Raw genomic sequence first — 24,182 nt, forward strand, 5'->3', positions numbered from 1 at the left:
TGTAGTCAGTGCCTGGGTACACAGAACGATTGGCAATAAATGTAGTATTAACTTAATACATGATCAGAAGGACACACCTTTGAAAATATATTAAACATTGTATTCCCCTCCCCCCCCACACACACAAGGTAATACATAATAAATCCAAATAAACATAGATAGATTTGAGAACATTAGGACTAATGATCATTTGTATGGACATAGTAGCCTATGAGAGGCTGTAAGCCTCTAAAGAAGTCTTGCATTCTGAATAGAAATAGCATTAGCAGAGAGAAGGGTCCAGAAAGGTAGACCTACTCAATATTACACATAGCGTGAAGAAGATACAAGGAGGCAAGGACATGCTAAGAAGACCTGAGAAATGGCAGAGACTGCAGGAATCAGAATATGCAGAAACCATAAAGAACAGGTACCTTGGGACTGAGGCCATGGTAGGAGTTCAAGGTCAACAACGATGGTCTGGTGAGGACAGAGGCTAATGCCCTGGGAAACACAGAAGGACATCTCAACTGAAGACCAGTAAGAATTCAGATCACAGAATGAGGATCTCTCCTCCTTCATCCCCTAGACACATGCAACTTCTCCCATGGCCTAAGATAACTCATCCTTTGGCCACACCCAAAGCCCTTTTGGGGAGAAGTCAGGGGAGGAAAGAAATCTTTCAAGACTGAGTCAGTCTGAAATACACTTATCTGGAAGAAACTGAACCAGCATATATTGTCAAATAAGTATTCCAACACTACCCACCCTTTGCTATCCAAGTACAGTACCTATAAATTTTTGGCATAATATGAATTGCAAAACATTGAATTTTCACAGATCTTGAAAGGAAATTTGAAAATTATTTTGAAAGTTAAATAAGCATGATAGTGATAAGTCAAATATTAAAGGGTGAAGGAAAGGGAAAAGTCAAAGGTGACCCCCAGATATCTGGCTTGCTTGCTGGTTGGGAGATAACATTAATCAACATCTAAATACGGGGAGAGAACACCTCAAATTGGGCTTATGGGGAAAAGGATGAATTTTGTTTTGAATCTGTTAAACTGAAAGGGCCTCTGAAACATCCCGGTAAAGATATCCAGGAGACAAGTTGGAAAGTGTGATTTAAAAGAAAAAAGTTTTGAAAATCATCAAGATGCACAGAAAATTTGAAAATAATGGAAATGGATGAGGAAAAGAGGGTGGGATTTCTGTGCTCTTATACCCAACTCTATATAATTAAACTCTAATCGTGCTGTATCTTCACCTTGGGTGTTAGCTCCAAGAGCATAAAGGACATGCTTTCTTGATCTCCAATTCCCCTTGGCTCTGAGCTGAGCCACAGGAGGCTTAGCAGATACCTGTGATTGAAATGTTGAGTGTTTCCTTTCTTGGCAGGTAGTGAACAACAAGGGGCCACTCTTCACAGTAAAAAGGATCTCATCTTGACAGAGATAGTTGCTCTCTTTATGTGCCCTCCTTATACAGAGAGACCTGTATATGATAAATAGTATCTGAGAGCTTTGGCATCATGTAGGTATGAATCAAGAGGTCCCTAAGAAACCAGGGTTCTGAGTTATATTCTAACCCCTCTTGAATGAGTCATCACTATTCTTAATGTTTCAGCTCCCTCTCCAGTCCCACCACAAGTAATAGTCAAAGACTATTTGCAAATTGACTAAGACAAAAGGTAAATTTGTTTTAGACAAAATATAGTGAGCACTTTAAAAACATGATCAATAAATAGCTTCAAGATTCGTCTTAACCCACATAGCAATAGTGTGGAAAACTACTAGGTGTATGGTCTCTCTTGGACCATTGTCTATTTAACCTTCAGAAAGCAGTAGAAAGGAGGAGTGGAACTCAAGCCAAAACAGTCACAAACTCCTTTTAATTGCGTTATACAGAACTTTTTACATTTCTCCAAAATCCCACTCCCAAACCCATTTTCACATGCTATTTGCCCTGGCTGAAAGGCCCTTAGCTTTCTTTTTCCCCGGGCAAACTCCAATTCATTCTCCAAAGCCCAGTTTAAAAACCCTTCCTCGTGGAAAAGCTCCCCAAGGCAGAGTTAGAGACTTGGAACATAGTGCTTCAATTACAGTGGTTGTTTCAATTCATCATCATCTGTTTTATTTATTTCTTCCACCTAGATTGTGAGTTCTTTAAGACTGAAGCCATTTCATTCATTTGTTAAAAAAAAAAAAGATGATCTGAGCATAGAAATTTTAATATGCATTGTTCACAGAAGGTGCACAATAATTTAAATTACACTTCCTGTCCATTGCACCTGGTCTATAGCATGATGTCTTGAAATAAATTCACACGAGAAGGAAAAAATAAAGTCAAGCATGAGCTATGTAACTCATTGGCTGAAACCATTCTCCCTTTGAGAACGAAAATACAAGATACTGTAGATCAACTATTAATACTATAAGGCAAATTTTTGGCATGCCCAAGCAACATGATGCTAAAGTTTCCAAGGAAGCATCTCTAATATTATTTCACATGTTAAATCTTCTGCAAATTTGAAGAAAACAGAAGATGGAAGATAGATCTGGCTTTGTCTGAAAATAAAGTGTCATAATGCATTTTGACATGTTTTAAATGTATTCAAAGCTGATGAAATGGAGATTTTATATTTTGGCATTGGAGAAAGGCCTTGAATATCAGCCAAAGGATTCCTAAGAGAAATAGAAATAGTTTATGTTGAAAACCAGGTAGGAAAATGTATTAGACGTTCAGGAAATATTTCAAGGTCCAAAATCATTGACTGCACTGTCAGAGAGTTAAAACCTCTTCACTGTGACTGTACAGGTTAGAGCTCATTACAGCATTGTGTTAGAGCAACCATTCTCAACACGGTATTTTGGGGACCAATTAAGTGGTGAATTACAAATAATTTATTACAAATAATAATTTACCAATGTTTGTAAATGATGTTTTCACAAATAGATTACAGTGGATGCAAGATATACTCTATCAATACATCATCATTATTCCCCAGCATCTTTTTTTCTTCTGAGTTGGAGAAGAAAGGTTGTAATTACAGATAATTCTGCAGTATTATCTGTAGATAAAATAAGTAGAAATTGCTTCCCATCCTATCCATACTGTGGTCCGTAGTTAGAAAATACCACTGGCTTTAACAGGAATTATGAATTATTTCAGTACCTAATTTCTCCATGAAATGAGGGTGAAGAAATTTTTCAAAATTTAGAAATGCACATGAAATTATATTATACCTATAAATGTTATTCAGCATGGGTATTGTCAGAAAACAACGAGTACCTCTAAGTTCTAGAATACTTATCAAATTATTGAAAATAATGTTATGAAGAATCACAGTCCATACTTTCTTCAGCCAATAGTCCTTTCTTTTTTTTTTTTACATGGGCAGGCACCAGGAATCGAACCCATCGAACCCAGGTCCTTGGGCATGGCAGGCAAGCTCTCTTACCTGCTGAGCCACCATGGCCCGTCCAGCCAATAGTCTTAACCTGACTCCAAGTTTCAAATATTTGAGCATTAGAAGGAGACTCATCTTGAGAAAGGGACTCTAAACACATTTAAAGCAATGATAAGAGCTGCAACCTTTAAAAATTGTCGTTCTCTCTTGAGAGAAGGAAAATTTGTTGTCATGCTTCAAAAATCATAGATAGATAGATAGGTAGGTAGACAGACAGACAGAAAGATAGATAATCTTCATAGTCATAGAAATGTTTACTAGGTTTGTGTCTCTCTCAATATTTTTCATTCTCCTGAAAAAAATAGCAACAACAAAAAGATTTAATTTGCTGGAAAGATGGTGTTGAAGAAAGATTTTACTCTTACTTTCCACTAATGATATTTTTTGTTTGTTTGTTTGTTTTGCACAGACAGGCACCGAAAATCAAACCCACGTCTCTGGCATGGCAGGTGAGAACTCTGCCTGCTGAGCCACCGTGGCCTGCCCTCTGTTAATGACATTTTGAAGTTATTTTTTGCCATTAAAAAATTAAAAGACCAGAGTTGTTATTTTAGAACTTTCCCCTTCTCACTTTTCCTTCTCTTGGTCTTTTGTGCATCATCTTCCTCTACCACATTATCATTCCATCGAGTCTTGCCTTTTGGCCTCTTCCATCCTCGTCGTCATTGCTGCCTTAATATTGTTACTTTCACCATCTCCATCCCTTTCCTTTTCATCCATTCCCTTAATTCTCTTCCGCTACTAGTCTGAGTTTGACACCATCAAGCCCGAGTTATTCCTTCTACTTTTTGTCTACAATCCCCATGCCTTCCTGTGCTTCTCTTTGTCCTCTAAATCCTGTACCTTCTGTAAAATGCTCAAGGTCAACAACGACACTCAAGTGGCAAGAGATAATGAGTTTTTAATGCCAAATATTCTGAGAAAAAAAGCAACTGAAGATGTATTTTAACTCAAACTCTTCTTTCTTATATTTCTACCACTATAAGAAGTTATGATTCTAAATAGTTAGAAATCTATTTTGATCCTAAATAGTTAGAAATGTATTTTGACTGAGAGATATCTAACACTACACAAATGTCACCAAGCTTTAAGAAACGTTGGGAGATGCAAACATTTGCTTTTGAGAACACAATAAAAACATTCAATTGAAAAATATTTCTAACAGAAATCTTATCATGAAACAGTTGGCTTTCTTTAATATTGAAAAATAAGTATCAAACAGCTACTATTTACATGACATTGCACAAAGCACTGGGAGACACAAAAACAGAAAATATGCCTCCAACTCTCAGTCTATTAAGAAAGGCAGGCCTGTAAACATGTAAGCAGTATAGTGGATAATCCAATGTGAACCAAAATAATGACAGAACCAAGTCAGCTACTGGGGGATATGGAGATAAATCAGTCATTTACTCTGCCCTTAAGGAATTTACAGTCTAGCAAAAAAAGAAAGGATAGGTAGATGAAAGATAAAACAAATTAGAAAATGAAAATCTTGTTAAAATTTTATTTGAAAGGGTTATGAAGTATTCAAGGAAAAAAACTTTTATTTTCATTGAGTGGAAATCAGAGAAGACTTCATAGAGATAATTATATGTGAACTGGATCTTAAAAACACAGCATTAAAAACTGACATGTACACATCTATTCCTAAATTTTAACTGTTATTTCTAAATCCTGAGATACTGAGCTCTTTGTGTATAACTTGGTAGTTCGCTGGAACTTTGAGTATCTGTGTGATTCCCAAGACTCGGAATCAGAGTACCGCAGCTCTGCAAGTCGGCATTACTCCATACAGCAACTGTTAAGCTGAAAAACAGATCAGACTTCAATTAGAGATATGAACGAAACAGACATGGTTAGGGCTAAGGTAAATCAGAATACAGGGTAAAGAAGGATGTTGACTGTATTTTAAACCTTAAACTTCTGTGTGAGAGCAAAGGAAGAGATGCTTCTTTGGTACAAAGTTTATATTTTCTATAGCACACTATCTAATTTAAACTGTATGCTCAGTTTATTTAAACAACATAATTATGTAGAACCTAAAATAGGGAATGAGATCTTGTTATCTGTACAGGTTAATGTAATCCCTGATACAGAGAATTTGGGGCAGAAAATTAAAAAGTATTTATTTGCAAAGTCCCCTTAAGGGCCTGGGGGAAAATATAGAAATATTAAACTCCACCCCCCCATCCCAACCCGGGGAATTCCTGATATTCTCATAAGCATTAGGGACTCCCAATTTAATAAGCCAAACCCTTAGTCTTGGAACTTGCCCTTATGAAACTTATTCCTGCAAAGGAGAAGCTAAGCCTACCTGTAATTATGCCTAAGAGTCACCTCCAGAGAACCTCTTGTTGCTCAGATGTGGCCTCTCTATCTCTAAGCCAATTTTGCAAATAAACTCACTACCATCCCAGCAGTATAAGTCTCCCTGGCCACGTGGGGCATGGGGAAGAGAAACAAAGTTTCAGTGGTTAAAAGATTTCCAGTAGAGTCAAGAGTCATTTTGGAGGTTATTCTTATGCATTATATAGATATCCCTTTTTAGTTTCTAATGTATTAGAATAGCTGGATGGAAATACCTGAAACTGTTGAACTATAATCCAGTAGGCTTGATTCTTGATAATGATTGTATAACTATATGGCTTTTATGGTATGACAATATGATTGTGAAAACCTTGTGACTGACACTCTCTTTATCCAGTATATGAGCAGATGAGTAATAAAATAAAGACAAATAAATAGACAAGCAAACAATGGTGGATAAGGGGTATGGGCTGTTTGAGGTGTTCTTTTTTATTTTGTGGAATAATGAAAATGTTGTTAAATTGATTGTGGTGAAGAATGCACAACTATATGATGATACTGTGAGCCATTGATTATATACTTTGGATGGATTATATGGTATGTGAATATATCTCCATGAAATTGCATTAAAAAAAACAACAAGCATCGTATAGTGGTTACTCTTAGAAGGAGTAGTAACTGGGAACTTCTGGGGTACTAGCTATGTTCCGGTTTTTTTTTATTATTCTGGCTTGGTTATTTGGATGTTTCCTACTTTGTGACTTTGTGGGACTAAATCAAGCTGTATAATTATAATTTGTGTACTTTTCTGTATATGTACTATATTTCAATAAAAATGGCAGTAGTAGCCAAAAAAGAAAAAAAAAGTGACATGTATATGTTACACTGGAATATAAGACAGTGAACATGACATAGGGATACTTTTGAATGTTTTAAATAATTAAAAAAGAAAACAGCTTAAAACTTAAGCATAACTGTTATTAGTAGCCAACGATTTGTGCTTAACAATCATGGTGCCCCAAAAGAGTACAAAATCAGCAGTTTGAGACCCAAAAGGGTATACAGTTAAGCTTTCCTCAGCCCTAACTAAGACTGAACCAGTTGTTCTTTTCTTTTAATAAATTTAAGCAGCTAAATATAAAGAGTAGTGTTACTTTTTTTTAACATTTAATAGTTTAGGAAAAGACTTAAAGACATAAAAACATCTGGGTGTAAATTGGTACTGTTCCCACACCCCAGCTATCAGTCACTGTTCAATTTTACACTAGTTCTATCCTGAGGGTAACTGGAATCAGAACTTCTTTCCTTGTCCTGGCTAGTGCAGACAACTATATCTTCTTCTGCTGTAAGGTAAACCATCAAAAATACTTTATGGTGTCATAGTCATTCTACTATGAGGACTCAACATTTCTAACTGCCCACATTCCACATTGCCAATTCAAGATTAAAATGACAATTTCTGTCTTGTTTAGCTACTGAAAAGGAAAGATTATGATATTTTTCAATCAGTAGGGAGTAATTTTCTTTTTCTAAAAATACACATATGTACATAGAAAAAAGCTAGAAGGATAGCCACAAGGTTTTAACTTGAATTGTATGGAATATAATGGTTTTTTTCTTCCTTATATGCATTTTCCAATTTTCTCCAATTTACATATACTGCTTCTGTATTAATAAAAGAATATTAAATTTACAAAAAAAAAAAACCTGACACATGTAAATGAAGAATAAGAACAGAATGCTGGGGAATATCAACATCTCTGGGAACGGCCTAAAAAGAGAGACTCCATAAAGGAGCAGAGAAGGAACAGTCTGAGAATATGAGAAGAGGTGGGAATATGGCAGAAATCAACGAATTAGAGTTTCAAGTAAGAAGATTTTCTGATTAGCTATAGCTGTGAAACAACCACTAGTAGCTATTGCTCCATAACAAATTTGGTTGCTATTTTATTATATTTCTTAATTTTGTGAGTCACAAATTCAGACAAGTTTTGGCTATTTGTCAAGAATTTGACAACTCTTCTGTTCCATGTGGCATTGATGAAGTATATTCAATGGCATTCAGCTGATAGCTGGACTAGTCTGGACAGTCCAAGACAACGTCAGTCATGTGTCAGATGCTTTGGTGGAATCAGCTGGAAGGTTGGACTCAGCTAAGCCCCTCTCCCTCTCCATGTGGTTTCAGGGCCTCTCCACCTGATTTTCCTAGCAGTCTTCTTAGCCGGTAGCTCAAAGACCCAAGGTTAGGTTTTCCCAGAGACAGGGAGTAGAAGTTGCCAGTATCCTAAAATCTGGGACCAGAAACTGGGAAGGCATCACTATCATCATTTTCTACTTGTAAAAGCAGTTACAGATCCTGCCCAGATTCAAGAGGCAGAGACAGAGAGACTCCAATCCCCTGATGGGCAATGGGTCAAAGATTTCTTCGTCTTAGTTAATGTTCCAAAGAAGGAATGATTGACAGTGGAATATGCAGCAAAGACATCGTCAAGAAAGGATCTGGGGAATGTACATGGAAGTTGACGACATGAAGGTCAGTAGGAACTGTAATGAGATAAGTTCAGTGGAGCAGCTGAAGCAGAAGTCAAAGTCAAGTGCTTGAGAAGTTAATTAAAGTTTATTATAGCTGAAAGAATACGATGAGTAGGGCAAGGGAAAACTGAACTGTTTCCAGAAGATGCCAGGTGAAGAGAGGGTTGCTGTAGGAAGGAAAAGCAAATACCAATAGGCTTTAAAAAAGAAGGAAAGAATCAGAAAAGGAGGGAGCAGCAGAAAACATAGGATGGAGAAGCGATTTTAAAAAAAGGTCCTGCAAGAAGCAAAAAAGAAAGGGGTAAAAAGCATTGAAAGTCAATGAGAGATGTTTCAACTTCTGAGAGAGAGCAAAGGAAGTGACTACCAATTACACCACTGGGTAATTCTGTACATCAAGGATCAGGAAGTTGAAGTTTATAACTTAGATCCTCAAAGCAGCTTCTTTCCTCTCTCCCTTCTCCTTCCACCACAGGAGCAGTGTCTCTTTGACTGATAAACCCTAAAGAGCTTTGCCTCTCTCCTCCCTGGTGAGCTGGAACCAGCTTTTGCAGTCAGGGGGTCAGGGGGTCAGGGTGTGAGTGCTCTACAGGGCAATCTTCAGCCCATGCAGGGCTCTGGATGAGGCAGCAGAGGAGGTCTCTCTTGCAGAATTTTCCTGGAGGTACAGAATTTCAGGTTCTGCTCATCCGTAGCCTGAACCAGTTTTTAGAGCATCTCATCAAGCATACACAAAGTACAGGAAATGGGATACAGAGACCGCCTTTAAAATATTATTCACACTACAGCTTGCTAATCACGATACTAATAATCCTGGTGAACAGCAAATGGATTACAGGTATCCTGGGAGATACTAATCCCCCCAGAACTCAGGACAACTAGGCAGCACTACCCCCAAGGCGGTCACCTCCAGCCATAAGCAGCTTCCCCTGAGAATCTTCTGAGGGTAGAAGGAGCATGAGCAGAGTCTGACATCTCGGAAATGCCTGCGGGGGACAAGCAAGTGATAACTAAATGTACTTGCTGCTCCATCACTTGCTAAAGCCAAAAAAAAGCGTTCTATTGCCCTGACTGCAGCAGATGTGTCTCTATATTACTGACTTCAGGAGCCAGCTCTCCATGCTATTTCAAAATAATAACAAAGCTACATTTTGGAGAAGGTGCAGCCTTTCTAGAGAGGTCACGGAGAGCACATCAATAACAAAAGGACAGATATACACAACATATGTGCTGTAAGAGATTCAAGATGCTGCTTGCCCGGGGCCTGCCAAAAGCCCCAGCAGGCTCCCCACCCAATAACCCTAGGTGGAGTGTGCCTTAGGGACCTGTTACATGAACTTCTCTAGCAGCTCCATGAGCCTCTTGTTCCAGGAAGTTGGACGGGCACTTCTGGCAGCCACAGGGCAGGTAGCAGCTCAAATCTCCATCACTAATAGCAGAGGTCCTCTTTAACAATGTGACCTCTTTAACAATGTTTAAGAGATGACCTCTTTAGCAATGTGAACACAGCCTACGAAATGTAGCTTTACTTTCATATTGAAATACCTGCTAAGAAAAAAATTTTATAAAAATCACATTATCATAAGAAATCTCAACATTACATTTATAAATGGAAGATAAAGAATTGTTATTTCAACTATTATCTAAGTAATAATTATAAAAATTTGTTTAAATTTTTATCATATATTTGTGTGAAGATAGTCTACTGTCCATGATGACCATAAAAAAATCAAAGATGTTATTATTAAAAAATCTTAATCCGGAATTGTGGATAACTGTTTCAACTATAATGCCTGATATTAAACACTTATATTCATGGGGTTGCACGGGTAGTTTAGTGGTAGAATTCTTGGCTGCCATGTGGGAAACCCGGGTTCAATTTCCAGACCATGCACTTCCCAAAAACGAAAGAAAGAAAAACAAACAAAAATTCAACAAATGGTGCTGCAATAATGGGATACACACATGGAAAAAAGAATAAAATATGACCCTCACCATACAGCATACAAAAAAAACTGTATATTCATGAAAGCAAATTCAAGATTCTCACTAAAGTTTTTTAAACTATTTTATTTGTTGTTTTATATTTAATGTCTCCCCTCATATCTTACAATTTCTTTTTCTTCTCATAATCATATTAATATGAAAAATAATGAATTTTTACCCAGGCTTCATATAGAAATCCTCAAATCCCATTCAGTTCATCCCAAATAATCCCAAATACCATATTTGTGTGTGTGCCATAACATGAAAATGATTAGGATGCACCAATTTACACTGATGCCAACTGAGCATAGGATTTAAAGATAACTACACAAATGAGTAATATTTGATAGAATATGGGTTTCTTTATCAGAGCATTCCAGGAAAAGACAAAGACTTCTCTTGCACTACTTGGAAATGAAAGAGAAATACTGAAATCTTAACAGTAACCTTGATTCTTAAATTCTTCCTCCTCCCAATTCCTAAAGAATATATCCTCACATCTAATTCTTTGCTTTCTTATTTGTTTGTTTGTTTAATCATTGCCAACAGACTAAAATAATGTGTTGTCTACTTATCTAATGCACAGTATTCAAATATGTATCCTGGTACAAGAGTAGCTCAGTGTTAGAGTTCTCGTCTGTCATGCCAAAGACCCAGGTTTGATTCTCAGATCCTGTATATGCCAAAAATATAAATAAATAAAAATAATCTTCCTTTAGGGTGGTGCAGTGGTAGCTCAGTGGCAGAATTCTCACCTGCCATTCTGGAGACCCAGGTTTGATTCCTGGAGCCTGCCCATACCAAAAAAAAAAAAAAAAAAAAGAATCAAATATGTATCCTAGAAAGAATGAATACAGGTGCATGTACAATGAACCAACCACAAAGGTTAAGAAAAGAGTATCCAGGATGGAGGTTAAGAATTATCCAAAATGAATTATTAAACTTTACCATTTGGGAAACCCTAGATACTGTATCAAACTTGAGGAGTACCCAAATCAAAATCAATAAGCCAAGCCCGTGATCTTGAGGCTTGCTCTTGTGAAGCTTATGCATGTAGCAGAGAAGCTTAGGCTACCTACAGGTATGCCTAAGAGTCGCCTCCGGAGGACCTCTTTTGTTCCTCAGAGGTGCTTCTCTCTCTAAGCCCAACTCTGCAAATGAAATCGCTGCCCTCCCCCCTTATGAGGAACATGATATCCAGGGGTGCAAATCTCCTTGGGATGAGCCTGGCCCTGGCACCATGGGATCAACAATGTCATCCTGACCAAAAGGTGGGAAAGAAGTGTAACAAATAAAGCATCAGTGGCTGAAAGAGTTCAAATAAAGTCGAGCAGCTACTCTGGAGGACACTCTTATGCAAGCTTCAGCTAGACACTGTTACCTATTACAACTTGTCAAACCCCAACCAAACAGTTCCAACCAATCCTAAAGAACACCGAGGGCAATATGTAAGATTTTACAAAGGTTCCATGCACTAAGGTAACTTTCCAGAAACCTACCACCTCCAATGGTCCCCTGGACCAGGTAAGCCCTGAAATGCAGAGGGTCCAGCCTCTCCAGAACATCAACTAGTTCCATTCCCCTATCCCATATTGTCAACAGCCCCTTCCAACATGAAAAAGTTAGAATGGGTTTAGCCCAAATACCCTTAACGAGTGGGAGAAAGATCAAAGGTGATGGTGGGGTTATACAGAGAAGACAGGGTTTAACAAACAAGTATGAGTGCTGTATCATTATACTGATATTTCATTTAGCCTCCAGTACCTTAAAGCAGCTACAAGTAAAAAACAAAAATTGTGGAATTGTAACCCATACCAAACTCTGGAATCTGTTCTACAACTAATTGTTGCGATGTACTTTGAAATTTATTGCTTTCTTGTATATATGTTACTTTTCACAAAAAAGGGGAAAAAAGAGAGAAAGAGGAATATAACAGAGAAGATACGGTTTAACAAATGAATATGACTGCAGTGTCATTATATTATTTCTTTTGGTCTCCAGTGTCTGGCGGCAGCTAGAAGAAAAGATGAAAAATTGTGGAACTGTAACTCCTAACAAACTTTAAAATCTATTCTGTAACTACTTGTTAAAATGTACTTGGAAATTTATTGCTTTTTCATATGTATGTATGTATGCTATTTTATTTCACAATAAAAAAAGAAAGAAAAAGAAAATGGTCCAAAATGGAAAAGAGACACAGGGAGAGGTGTGCCCGTGCTGAAAGCTGCTTCACAGGAAATGAAGCCCAGAGTCAAGTGTGGCCTGCCACTAGAGAGAATCTTAAAATGCAGCTCACAGCAAATGAAACATCTCCAGCTAAACTCAGAGGAGAAAAGTCGAGGCCAAACAGAACAGAGAAGCCTCAGATCTTGGCATGGATAATTTTTTATGACTCTAATATCAAGTAAATAAGTAATAGATAATAACCGACTTCGTTTGGAGCTATTTAGAATGATCGCCTCCTTCAGAAGTCATGTAGAACGCCCAGCAGGCTGATGGACCCTGGCAAGCGGCAGTTACGTGATGACACAGTGAGTTAAGCTGTCGGTAGAAAGGCATTTGGGAAGGAGAAAGTAAATGCGTGGAAGCAGTTGCCTGAAATCCCCAAAGCTTTCTCCATTAATGCCTGTTTTAAAATGCCGCGAGCATTTCTGTCAACGACTAAGGGTGGGCAAAGTGACCTAATAAGGCTGTTAAATTCATTCGCTGTGCGCTTGATCTAGCTCACTTCCAAATGTGTACTTGACCAAGGCCTGAGATGATAAAGCTGTCAGAGGTCATAATCAATACTAATGTGGTCACTCGGTCCTAGGCTATAGCAAAAGGCACAAGACTCCTCCGAACACCTTACTTTGGCAATAGGAACAGATTAATTGCTGTCATTTGCATCTGTAGCTATGCAAGTGATGATAATGATGTGCTATAATGAAACCTATGCCTCGGGCTATAAACGGACACCCTGAGGGGCTGGAGGAGGGTTCGCTCCACCTGTGCACCCAGATTTCATTCTTCCTAAAGTGTGTTAATAACTTTAAAGAATTGTTCATAACTTAGGGCAAGTTCCTAGCTGTAGACAAGCATATACTGGATCTTATATTCATAATTTCCAGGAACTTTTACATGCCAGATTATGTGTTGCCAAACACCGCATTTATTTGGTTCTAATACTGTTTAATCGTGATTCTATCCTAATTAATTTATAAGGCTCTAGCAAAATATGTGCATCTAGGATAGATTGATTCATGTCTATTATTCCTATTGTTTTTTTTTTTAATTCTTTAAGAAGGGTTGTTATAATTTTCTCGAATTTGGGGATCTCAAGTTATGCATTTATTAATCATTGTATAGGAATGGAGCTTTGCTTGTGCTCATACTTTCTTTAATAGCAATTGTTATGGTGCACAAAGCCAGTAGGTTGGTAGGAGGCCTAAAAGATAGTAGACTGTATCCGTGCTGAAAAAACAGAAAGTGAATAAATCTATTCGTCACTTAGAAAATTGGTCAAAGAACATTATTCCTCTTGGGATTTCAAATTATTACTGTTCACTTCTCATCTGGAAATGCAGGAGTTGGATAACCTTCTATTAGCTGTTTTGACTATTTCCTTTCATTAGGCAGATTCTAACAATCGTTTCATTACTTGCAACTTCATTGCATTAGCACAGTAAGACTTGGGGGAGTGAGCAGAGGGAGGGAATTTGAAGGTGGAACAACCCACTGCGATTTTTGTTATTGTGAGGGACATTGAGCAGGGCTGGGAGGGAATGATTATTTGTTTTCATTTCATTTTACTCCATGAGAAGTTTAAGAAAAAGCTCCTTAATTGTATATAATCTGGTTCTTCCCTGAACCTTCAGGTATTCGTTTGACACCTGAGACTCTGAGTGCTCTGAGTTAGAGCACTGAAGCTAGGAAAGTCAGCATTAGCCCATTCAGCAACTGTTCAAAAAGCTGAATAAGTGATCAGACTTTGTCTAGAGATATGAATGAAGCTGATCTGGATAGGACCAAGGCAAATCAGAATACAGAGTAAAGGATGATATGGCCCATATTTTCAAACTTCAAGCTCTGTGTGAGATTTAAAAGGAAGAGATGTCTGTTTGTGCAAAATTTATATTTTAGTTATTGCATCACCTAATTTAACTTGTGTGGTCAGTTTAGTTGAACACTATTAAATACATGGAATCTTGAATAGGGCATGAGATCTTGTTGGTTATACAGGTTAGTGTGATAGTCCAATATATCCCAGAGCAATCTGGACAGAGAATAAAAAAGTATTTGCAAAGTCCCCTTGGGGTATTGGGGAGAAAGGAAGAAATAATAAACTTCCCCATCTGGGAAATTCCTGGTATTCTCACAAGCAGTGGGGACAACAAATTCAATAGGTTGTGCCCTCAATCTTGGGGCTTGCCCCTATGAAGCTTATGCCAGCAAAGGATAAGGCTATCTACTGATAATTATGCCTAAGAGTCACCCAGGACAGCCTCATTTGTTGCCCAGATGTGGCCTCTCTTTCTAAGTCAACCTGACAGGTGAACTCACTGCCCTCCCCACTACATTGGACATGATTCCCAGGGGTACAAATCTCCCTGGCAACATGGGACAGGACTCCTAGGGATGAGCCAGGACCCAACATCATCAGAATGAGAAAGTCTTCTTCACCAAAAGGGGGAAGAGAGAAATGAGACAAAATAAAGTCTTCAGTGACTAAGACATTTCAAGCAGAGTCAGGAGTTTATCCTAGAGGCTCTTCTTACACATTATAAAGATATCCCTTTTTAGTTTATGGTGTATTGGAGTGGCTAAAAAGTACCTGAAACTGTTGAACTGTGTTCCAATAGCCTTGATTCTTGAAGAAAACTGTATAAGTATATAGCTATTACAATATGACTGTGTGATTGTGAAAACCTTGTGTTTGATGCTCCTTTTATCCAGTATGGAGATATGAGTAAAAATTTATATATAAGGATAATGAATAAATAAATAAATAATAGGGAGATAAAAGGTAAAACTCGGGTAGATTGAAATACTGTGGGTCAATGAGAGGGAGGAGTAAGGGGTGTGGGATGTACAAATACTTTTTTTTTTCTTTTTATTTCTTTTTCTGGAGTGATGCAAATGTTCTAAAAATGATCATGGTGATGAATATACAACTATGTGATGATATTGTGAGTCATTGTATAATATGGTTGGACTGTACGTGTGTGGATATTTCTCAACAAAAGTATTTTTGTAAAAGGAGATGGATTACAGACTTTTCACTATATAGTCTTTTTTACTGTTATGCTTACATATTCAAAAATAAAATGTTTTTAAATTGAAAAAGAAAAAACTCCTAAGACTCATCCTCTCGTCCCTCCTCTCCTCATGCCTGTTTCCTTACCTTTACCTTCTTTATTTTCTTACTTTTGTGGCTCTCTTCTTTTATCTTTACCAATATAATAATAGCTGCCATGTATGAAATGCCTAATAGGATGTGCCACTTCGTGTGGAAAAGCCATTTATTTGAAGTGTTTGCATAAATGATGATACCTAAAAGTTACGAAATGTGATCAAGGCTACCAGCTTTTCCAAGTTGTGCAACAGGATTTGGACCCAAATCACTTCTACTGCACTGCCTAGAACTCCCTGCTTCTCCTGTCTCTGTGTTGGGCCGGCTCAGATCTCTAGTACAACTCCCTTCGTGTATATGCTCTTGTAAAAGAATTTGCAGAAGGGTCATTGGGGATTAGGAAGACTGGAACAGAGCTGAAGAAATTTCTCTCACCTCCATCTGCAAAAGACTTTGCTGTCATCCCTGTTCTAATCAGCGTGTTTTACTCTGGAACATGCTTTGTCCCTAAGGCACATAAACAAAATTTTCTTACTGATATTTTAGTTCACGTTGATTTTTTGCATGTATCATCTGACACAGGTCACCCTAATTTATGCAAAAAAGAGAAATTTTATTCCCCCAAAAGATTTGTTACACATTGAAATTTTGTGACAAAATGCTTAATAAATATTTTAATTACCTTATAGGGTTGCCAGATTTAGTAAATAAAAGTACAGGATACCCAATTACTTTTGAATTTCAGATTTTTTCTTTAAAAAAATGCTTTTTAGAGCAATCTAAAAAATTCTCTTCTATCCAAACTATCAAGTAACATTTGAGTAGGGAGCATTAAGAGAGTTCTCTCTTTTAAGAAAATCTGGCTAAATAATTTAGAAAAGTGAAGATTCTCTCTGTAAAACTATTAATCATGCCTTAAGGCATCATTTTTGCATATTTGTATTTTTGCATAATAAGTTTCTTAAAGTGTAATTTTAAAATAGGAAGAAACATGACCTTAAAATAGGACTCAAACAACACATATTCATCAAAAAATTTAAGCAGCAAAGACAGTGATGAATTCCAGTTAACATAAAGCTGAGGACAAAGACATTAAAACAAATAGGGAAGAAAACGTACCTTCCCCAGATAACATTTTAATCAATCCAGAAATATGATCAGCACCATTTTATTCTATTCTTTCAATATAATATATTACAGTCTTACTCTATTCTTGGCATATTATAATATTTAGCGATGGAAACTTAAAGATTGTAGAAGCTACTACAACTGATGTGAGGCTGCATTTCAGAGAGGTGACCCAGGCAGAATGGGTGTTAAGAAGAAATTCAGAACTGTATGCAGCTGAAAATTCTCATCACAAAGAGTTGAGGGACCAGAAGCAGGAGCCATTTCATTCACCCTCCAAAGTATCCAGGACAGCTGTTTCTATCGGTTCCTTCCCTGTTGCTATTATCAGAAAAACAGCTTACGATAGAATGTAATGCTGAGTAGGCCCGATTTGTAACAGCACTGGTCAGGATCTTATATTCAGATTAAAAGTTGCTTTCAGTGGAACTATTATCCCAGAATCCTATAAGCACAATTCTGGCACGGAGAAGGAATATCTGAGGGTCACGTTCACCTCACATCTAAACAATGTTTAGAAAAAGATAGGAGGTATGATGCTTTCCCAACCATCCTTGGGAAAGTGCAACCGCCTCTAGTGTATAAACATGGGCCATCCCCCCCTCCGTGTGCCTTACAGAATGAGTGTTCTCATAAATAATACATGCAAGTGGCTGCAACCGTATTGTTTTGAAGCTGAAGACTATCAGTATTCTTGCTAAATTATCGCAGTGGTGAGTTTGTTTTCTAGAACTTGCTTCTTCAGAGAGGTTATTCCATAAGTGTTTGCATCTGACATGAGAATCACTGACCAACACAAACAACCAAAGGGCAGGTCATTTTATGAAAGATAAAACCAGAGTAGGGGGGAAGAAACTCACAATATTTAGGATTAGGCTATCTTCTTCACATAACAACATGAAACAGACAGGGCTCTTGTCACACCGTCCTAACTCTCAACAATCTATAATCTATGGCAATTTCTGATCGACTTCATTATTTGAATAACTAAGTGCAAAAAATATAAGTACAGTTTTTTTAATTGACTCACTTTTTTGAAATTCTTTGTAGTACCTGTACACCTGTTTACAACTCACTAGGAATAGATAAGGATCATCAGACCAACAGAAAAGTATTTAACACTTACCATGAACTTGGCCACATGCTAGATTCTATGACGAATAAAAAATGAACTGGAAGAGTCTTTGTCCTTGAGAAGTTTACACTCTATTAGGAAGCTGGGTTCCAAAAAGAAATAACTGTTTCACGAATTAGAATGTGGTAAGTGCCTGAGGAGAGAAGCAAAGTGTTATGAGAACATGCGGAAGGAAAAATGTAATTTGGGCTTTCCAGGAGAGAAAGCTGCTGAGTCTGAAGAAGGGGGGAGGATTTCATTTGACATATTTGAAGAAAAACAAAAAGTTCAAATGTGCATTCGTACAAAAACATGGATGTAATAAACGATAGAGTGTGGTCAAACAACAGTTGAATGTAGGATGACTACTGGAAAAGAACAGAATACTTAAGTTTGAGGATAGATTGTAAATAATAGATGGCCCATTCATTTCTTTTTTGGTTTTTGTTTGTTGTTTTTTGTTGTTATTATTTGCTCACCTACTATCTGTTTCCAGTATTCTAAAACAGCCTCCCATTTTAGGGAAGTTCTTTTCCCTGGCTCTCAGTCGCTGTTCCAGCAGGGCTAAAGAGAATATAAATTAGGAAGAAAAGAGTCCTGGGAGAGAAACTCTAGACACTCTAAGATTTAATAACTGCATGGAAGAAGGTTACTCACAAAAGAGACATAGAAAAGGTGCCAACAGACATGGGAGCAACATTTGAAGTTGCTTCATGAAGGCCAAGGCTAGAAACTGCTTCTACAGGAGTGGGTGGTCAAGTGTCGCATTCTGCCAAGAGGCCAAGGACAATGGTGACCGAAAAATATTCATTGAATTTATGGACAAGGTCATTATTAACAGAGAGAGTGAAAGAAAAAGCGGGGGAGAGAGGAGATGGGTGCTCTTGAGAGTGCTAAGGCTGGAAGCAGACTAAAGAGGGTTGACAAATAGAAGGCAAGGAAATGGATACGGCCAGGGTAGACAATTCTTTCAACTTCTTATAGTAACTTAGCAGTGAAAAAAAAGATGACCAATTAGTCAGGGACCCTGAGGAAATTAGGGGTCTCATGAGGTTCTGTTGGTTTTTAATTGGATGGATTAAGCATGTTTAAAAACCGATGGGAGGAATCCAATTGAGAGGATCAGTATGCTTGAGAAAATAGAAATATCAATAGTGTGGATTCCTAAGACGGTGAGAGAGATGTAATCCAGACCCTAGATAAGCAAGTCCTTCAACAAGGTGGAGGATGATAAATAGATACAAACGGGGAGAGTACAGTGTATTTGGCATTAAGGAAAAGAAGGCATCCTCAGACAATGACTTTTATTTGCTCTGAACAGCAGGAGGTGTGAGAGTGATGTGGAATCAGGAACCAAGATGGACAAGAGGGAAAAGGGGGAAATAAAGTTGGAGGAAGGAGGGTAAGCTGTTACAAAATTATCCATAGGATTATTTTTATAAGTTTTTACTTGCACATTGATTTGGTGGCACACCGTTCCAAATGACTACACTGGAAGAAGCAAATTTGAGGGTGCTTTAAAAAGTTTTTCTTAGTCTCAAAAATAGGTTAAGTAATTTGAAACTAAAATGCTCTTAACCTTCCAGATTTAGATGACTTTTCAGAGGTAAATGCACTTTGTAAGTGACGAAACTGGAGATGAGTTTTGAAAGCAAAAACTATGTCTGTATTATCAATGGGTTAATATTCTCATCATTTTAGATGCATTCGTTTTTGTATGTTACATAATCTGTAGCTACTGGCAATCACCCCAACCATTCAAATTTAATCACTATAAGGATAAGTGGATTGTTTAAATAAATAAATAAAATAATGGCTTTGTCTTTGGGGCTTAGATATAAAAGCCTATTCCATCACAAATATTCTAAAGGTATCATAAACAACAATCCACTAACATCAATCAGGGTGTATACCTTGCAAAGCAATATCACTGATGTCTGTTATCTAGCTGAGATTGATTATCTGCTTATCCTAAACTCATCTAAGTGCCAATCCAAACTGAGAGCAAGTTTGTTTCTAAAAATAGAGGGGAAAAAATTTAAAAGCCAATGCATTAGTGGTTTAGAATTTTTAATTAATCATTGTAAACCCATTCAAGATCAAGAATAAAAGTAATTGTTAGGTTGTAAGCAGCATAGAAGCCAAATAACATGGGAAATGGGCAAGACGTCCGTATGATCCTTGAAAAATATGTTTCTGGTATACAATTTTAAAAGCAGCTTTATTAGACTGACATTCAGTAAGGCCAAAATTTTGACCACATCAATCATTTTATTACCATTTTTAAAAACTCTGTCAATGAGGAATGTTCTGGTCATTAGAAAGGCAGAGACACTCCAGGGTTTTAAGCAGCAAACAAGAGCTGGTAGAACTATCTTTCTCTGAACATTAAACAAACAAACAAATGGTGAGAAAGGGGGAAAATTCAACTTTTCCAAGTGGAGAATTCTTGATAGTCTCACAAGCAGTGGGGACAACCTAAGCAATAGGCTGAGCCCCCAATCTTGGGGTTTGTTCACATGAAACTTAACCCTGCAAAGGATAGGCTAAGTCTACTTAAATTTGGTCTAAGAGTCATCCCCAAGAGAACCTCTTTTGTTGCTCAGATGTGGCCTCTCTCTCCAGCCAACACAACAAGCAAACGCACTGCCTTCCCGCTGTCTACATGGGACATGACTACCAGGGTTGTGGACCTTCCTGGCAATGTGGAACAGAAATCCTAGAATGAGCTGGGACTCAGCACCAAGGAATTGAGAAAACCTTCTTGACAAAAAGGGGAAGAGTGAAATGAGGCAAAATAAAGTGTCAATGGCTGAGAGATTCCAAACACAGTTGAGAGGTTATCCTGGAGGTTATTCTTATGCATTATATAGATACCACATTTTTAGTGAAGATGTAATGGAGAGGCTGGAGGGAACTGCCTGAAAATATAGAGCTGTGTTCCAGTAACCATGTTTCTTGAAGATGATTGTATAATGATACATACAGGGCTTCTGCAAAGTGATTGTGAAAACCTTGTGTCTGATGCTCCTTTCATCTACCTTGTCAACAGATGAGTAGAACATATGGAATAAAAATAAATAATAGGGAGAACAAATGTTAAAATAAATTTAATTTGAAATGCTAGTGATCAATGAAAGGGAGGGGTAAGGGGCATGTAAAATTTTTTTTCCTGTTTTTGTTTTATTTTTCCGTTGTCTTTTTATTCCTTTTTCTGAATTGATGCAAATGTTTTAGGAAATGATCATGATGATGAATATGCAACCATGTGATGATATTGTGAATTGCTGAGTGTATGTGTTGGGAATGTTTGTGTTTCTGTCTTGTAATTTTTTTTTTAATTAATTAAAAATTTAAAAAAGATAAAAAAATTAATGAATAAGTTAAAACAAACAAATTTAAAGTTATAATAAGACAAATGCTAAATCAAGAAAAAGGCAGCTAAAAAAATCATAGAACATGGTTTCCTGACTGCACCCATGCCCTCCCCTCACCCATCACCAGTTCACACAGAGCCAGTCCATGCACCAATGCTCGTTCCTGGACTTGATGCAGAGGAGAAACATAACTCTCATACATGTAATGAGAGCATATATGTCTGTGCCCAAATGTCTGGTGGTATAACACTCCTCACAGGCTCTTCACTGAAGAAGTTGCCCTGTGTATAGATGGCAGCTCATGTTGTTCTCCACAATACACTGTAGGAGAACAGTCAAATTACAACTGTCTTGCGGGTGCAAGGGTAATTCAGTGGTAAAATTCTCACCTGCCAAGCGAGAGACCTGGGCTCAATTCCCAGCCCATGCACTTCTCAAAAAAACCAACAAGAGATGCTGTAATAATAGGACATTCACATAGAAAAATAATGAAATGGGACCCCCACCATACAGCATACCAAAAAAAATAGACTATAGTATAGTGTAAATATAGCTTTTATATGCCCTGAGAAACCAAAAATTTCCCTTATTGCAATACTTGTTTTATTGCAATGGCCTCGAATTGAACCTGCAGTATCTCTAAGGTATGCCCATAATGTGTCATGCTGTGTTGGTTTGCTAAAGTTGCCAGAAAGCAATATACCATAAATGGAATAGCTTTTAAAAAGGAAATTCATTATATTACAACTTTACAGTTCAAAGGCCATGGAAATATTCAAACTAAGGCACCCACAGAAAAATACCTTGACTCAAGAAAAACCAATGGGTCCAAAACACCTCTGTCAGCTGGGTAGAAATGTGACTGCCAACTGTGGTGTCTTTGGCTTCTGGCTTCAAACAGCTTCCATGGGGGTATTTAATTTCTGCATCTCCAAACGTTTGGGTTTCATGTTGGCTCTGTCAGCTCTGTCAGCTCCTGTAAGCAACCCCACCTTGAATGGGTGGACACAAGTCTCCATGGAAACCACTCCATCAAAATGTCCTCCCCACAATTGGGTGGGTCACAGCTCCATGGGAAAAACTTAATCAAAAAAACTTAATAAAAAAGATCCCACACAACAATAATGAATGAGGATTAAAGAACCTGGCTTTTCTGGGGTACACAATCGTTTCAAACTGGCACACAGGTACAAGGGAGTTTTGATAAGACTAAATGCCAATTTCCCACAGAAAAATCATGGAAGTAAGAAAGCAGTGGGATGACGTATTTAAAGTACTGAAAGCAAAAATTTTTCAAGAATTCTATATCTGACAAACTGTCAAGAATAAGGGAGAGATTAAGACATTCCAAGATAGACAAAAATTGAGGAAGTTAGTTATCAATAGACTGACTTCACAAGAAACGCTAAAGGGAGTTCTTCAGGTTGAAAGGAAATGGCACTAGACATACATCAAAGTCTGATGAAGAAATAAAGATCTTGTAAAGGTAATGACATGGATAAACATAAATACTGACTGTATTTTTGGTTTATAACCTCACTTTTTCTTCCTATAGGGTCTAAAAGGCAAATTCATAAAACATAATGGTAAATCAATAGTTTGGGACTTATAACGTACAAATATTTAATTTGCAATAAGAACTATATAAACATGGGGAGACTGAGGGTATAGAAACAGAGTGTGCTAATGCTACTGAAGTTAAGTTGGTATCAAATCAAATGAGATCATTATAGATTTAAGATGTTATATTTAAGCCCCTTGGTAAACTACAAAGAAATATTGGAAAACCGTTCACAGAAAGAAACAAGAAGGATTCACTACGAAAATTAGCAGACTTAAATAAAATACAACTCTAAAGAAGATACACAAATGGCCAATAGGCATATGAAATAATGCTCAGAATCATTAGCCATTAGGCAAATGTAAATCAAATCACAATGAAAAAATACCCACTATAATGGCTATTATTTTAAAAGATGGAAAATAACAAATGCTGGTGAGGATGTGGAAAAATAAAAACCTTAATACATTCCTGGTGGGAATGTAAAATGTGCAACTGCTGTGGAAAATGGTTGGACAGTTCGTCAAAAAATTAAACCTAGAACTACTTTATAAACCAGCAATCCCATTTCTGGGTAAATGCCAAAAGAATTTAAAGCAGGGACTCAGATATTTGTACAGTAAAATTCATAGCAGAATTATTCATAATAGTCAACAGGTAGAAGCAACCCAAATGTCCATTGGCAGATGAATGGATAAACAAAACGTGGTATAGAGAGACAATGGAATGTTACTCAGCCTTAAAAAGGAATGACATTCTTATACATGAACCATGAAGAGACTGTGTTGAGTGAACTGTCAGACACAAAAGGACAGATATTGTATGATTCCACTTATATGAAAAGCTAGATATGCAAATTCACAGAGACAGAAAGTACAGTACAAGTTATTGGAGTGGCGGGAGAAGGGAAAAAGGGAGCTAATGCACAACATGTCCAGGGTTTCTGTTTGGGGTAATAGAGAAGTTCTGGTAACAGATGATGGTGAGCCTAACATTGTGAATGTAATTAATCCCAACAAATTATATTCTTGGGAGTGGTTAAGATGGGTAAATTTGTGTACATGTTACCACAATTAAAAAGAAAGAGAGAGAAATTGAACAAATGATGACAACCAAAAGTGGTACCTGATCCCTGACTGGATCTAATAATGGAGGATAATATACCCAAAAGGACATTGATGGGACATATGAGAAACCTGGAGTGCAGACCATAAGCTTTATAAGTATTCAAGGATCAGGTACATACAACCTACTCCCAAGTGTTTAGAAAATAGTTAAACTGATAGAAGGACAGAAAGATAGATGATAGATAGACATACAGACAGACAGTAGAGAGAGAGAGAGAGAGAGAGAGATAGTAAGATAGAGAGATGAAAGAAAGGAAGGAAGAGGAA

The 24,182-nt window shown here is 37.3% G+C and overlaps 1 long non-coding RNA gene across 1 annotated transcript in view; it reads right to left on the minus strand.

The window, feature by feature from the left end:
• Positions 1-5,051: 5,051 nt before the first annotated feature.
• The window catches only part of LOC143678975 (uncharacterized), a 96,794-nt gene continuing 77,663 nt past the window's right edge, over positions 5,052-24,182 (minus strand). The window contains exons 5-7 of the long non-coding RNA XR_013173509.1: positions 17,863-18,004; positions 16,044-16,115; positions 5,052-5,257 (exon numbers count right to left, since the gene is read on the minus strand). This is a non-coding gene — a long non-coding RNA (uncharacterized LOC143678975). The remainder of the gene's footprint in view (positions 5,258-16,043; positions 16,116-17,862; positions 18,005-24,182) is intronic.

This window comes from Tamandua tetradactyla, chromosome 4, assembly GCF_023851605.1.
Source record: "Tamandua tetradactyla isolate mTamTet1 chromosome 4, mTamTet1.pri, whole genome shotgun sequence".
NCBI lineage: Eukaryota > Metazoa > Chordata > Mammalia > Pilosa > Myrmecophagidae > Tamandua > Tamandua tetradactyla.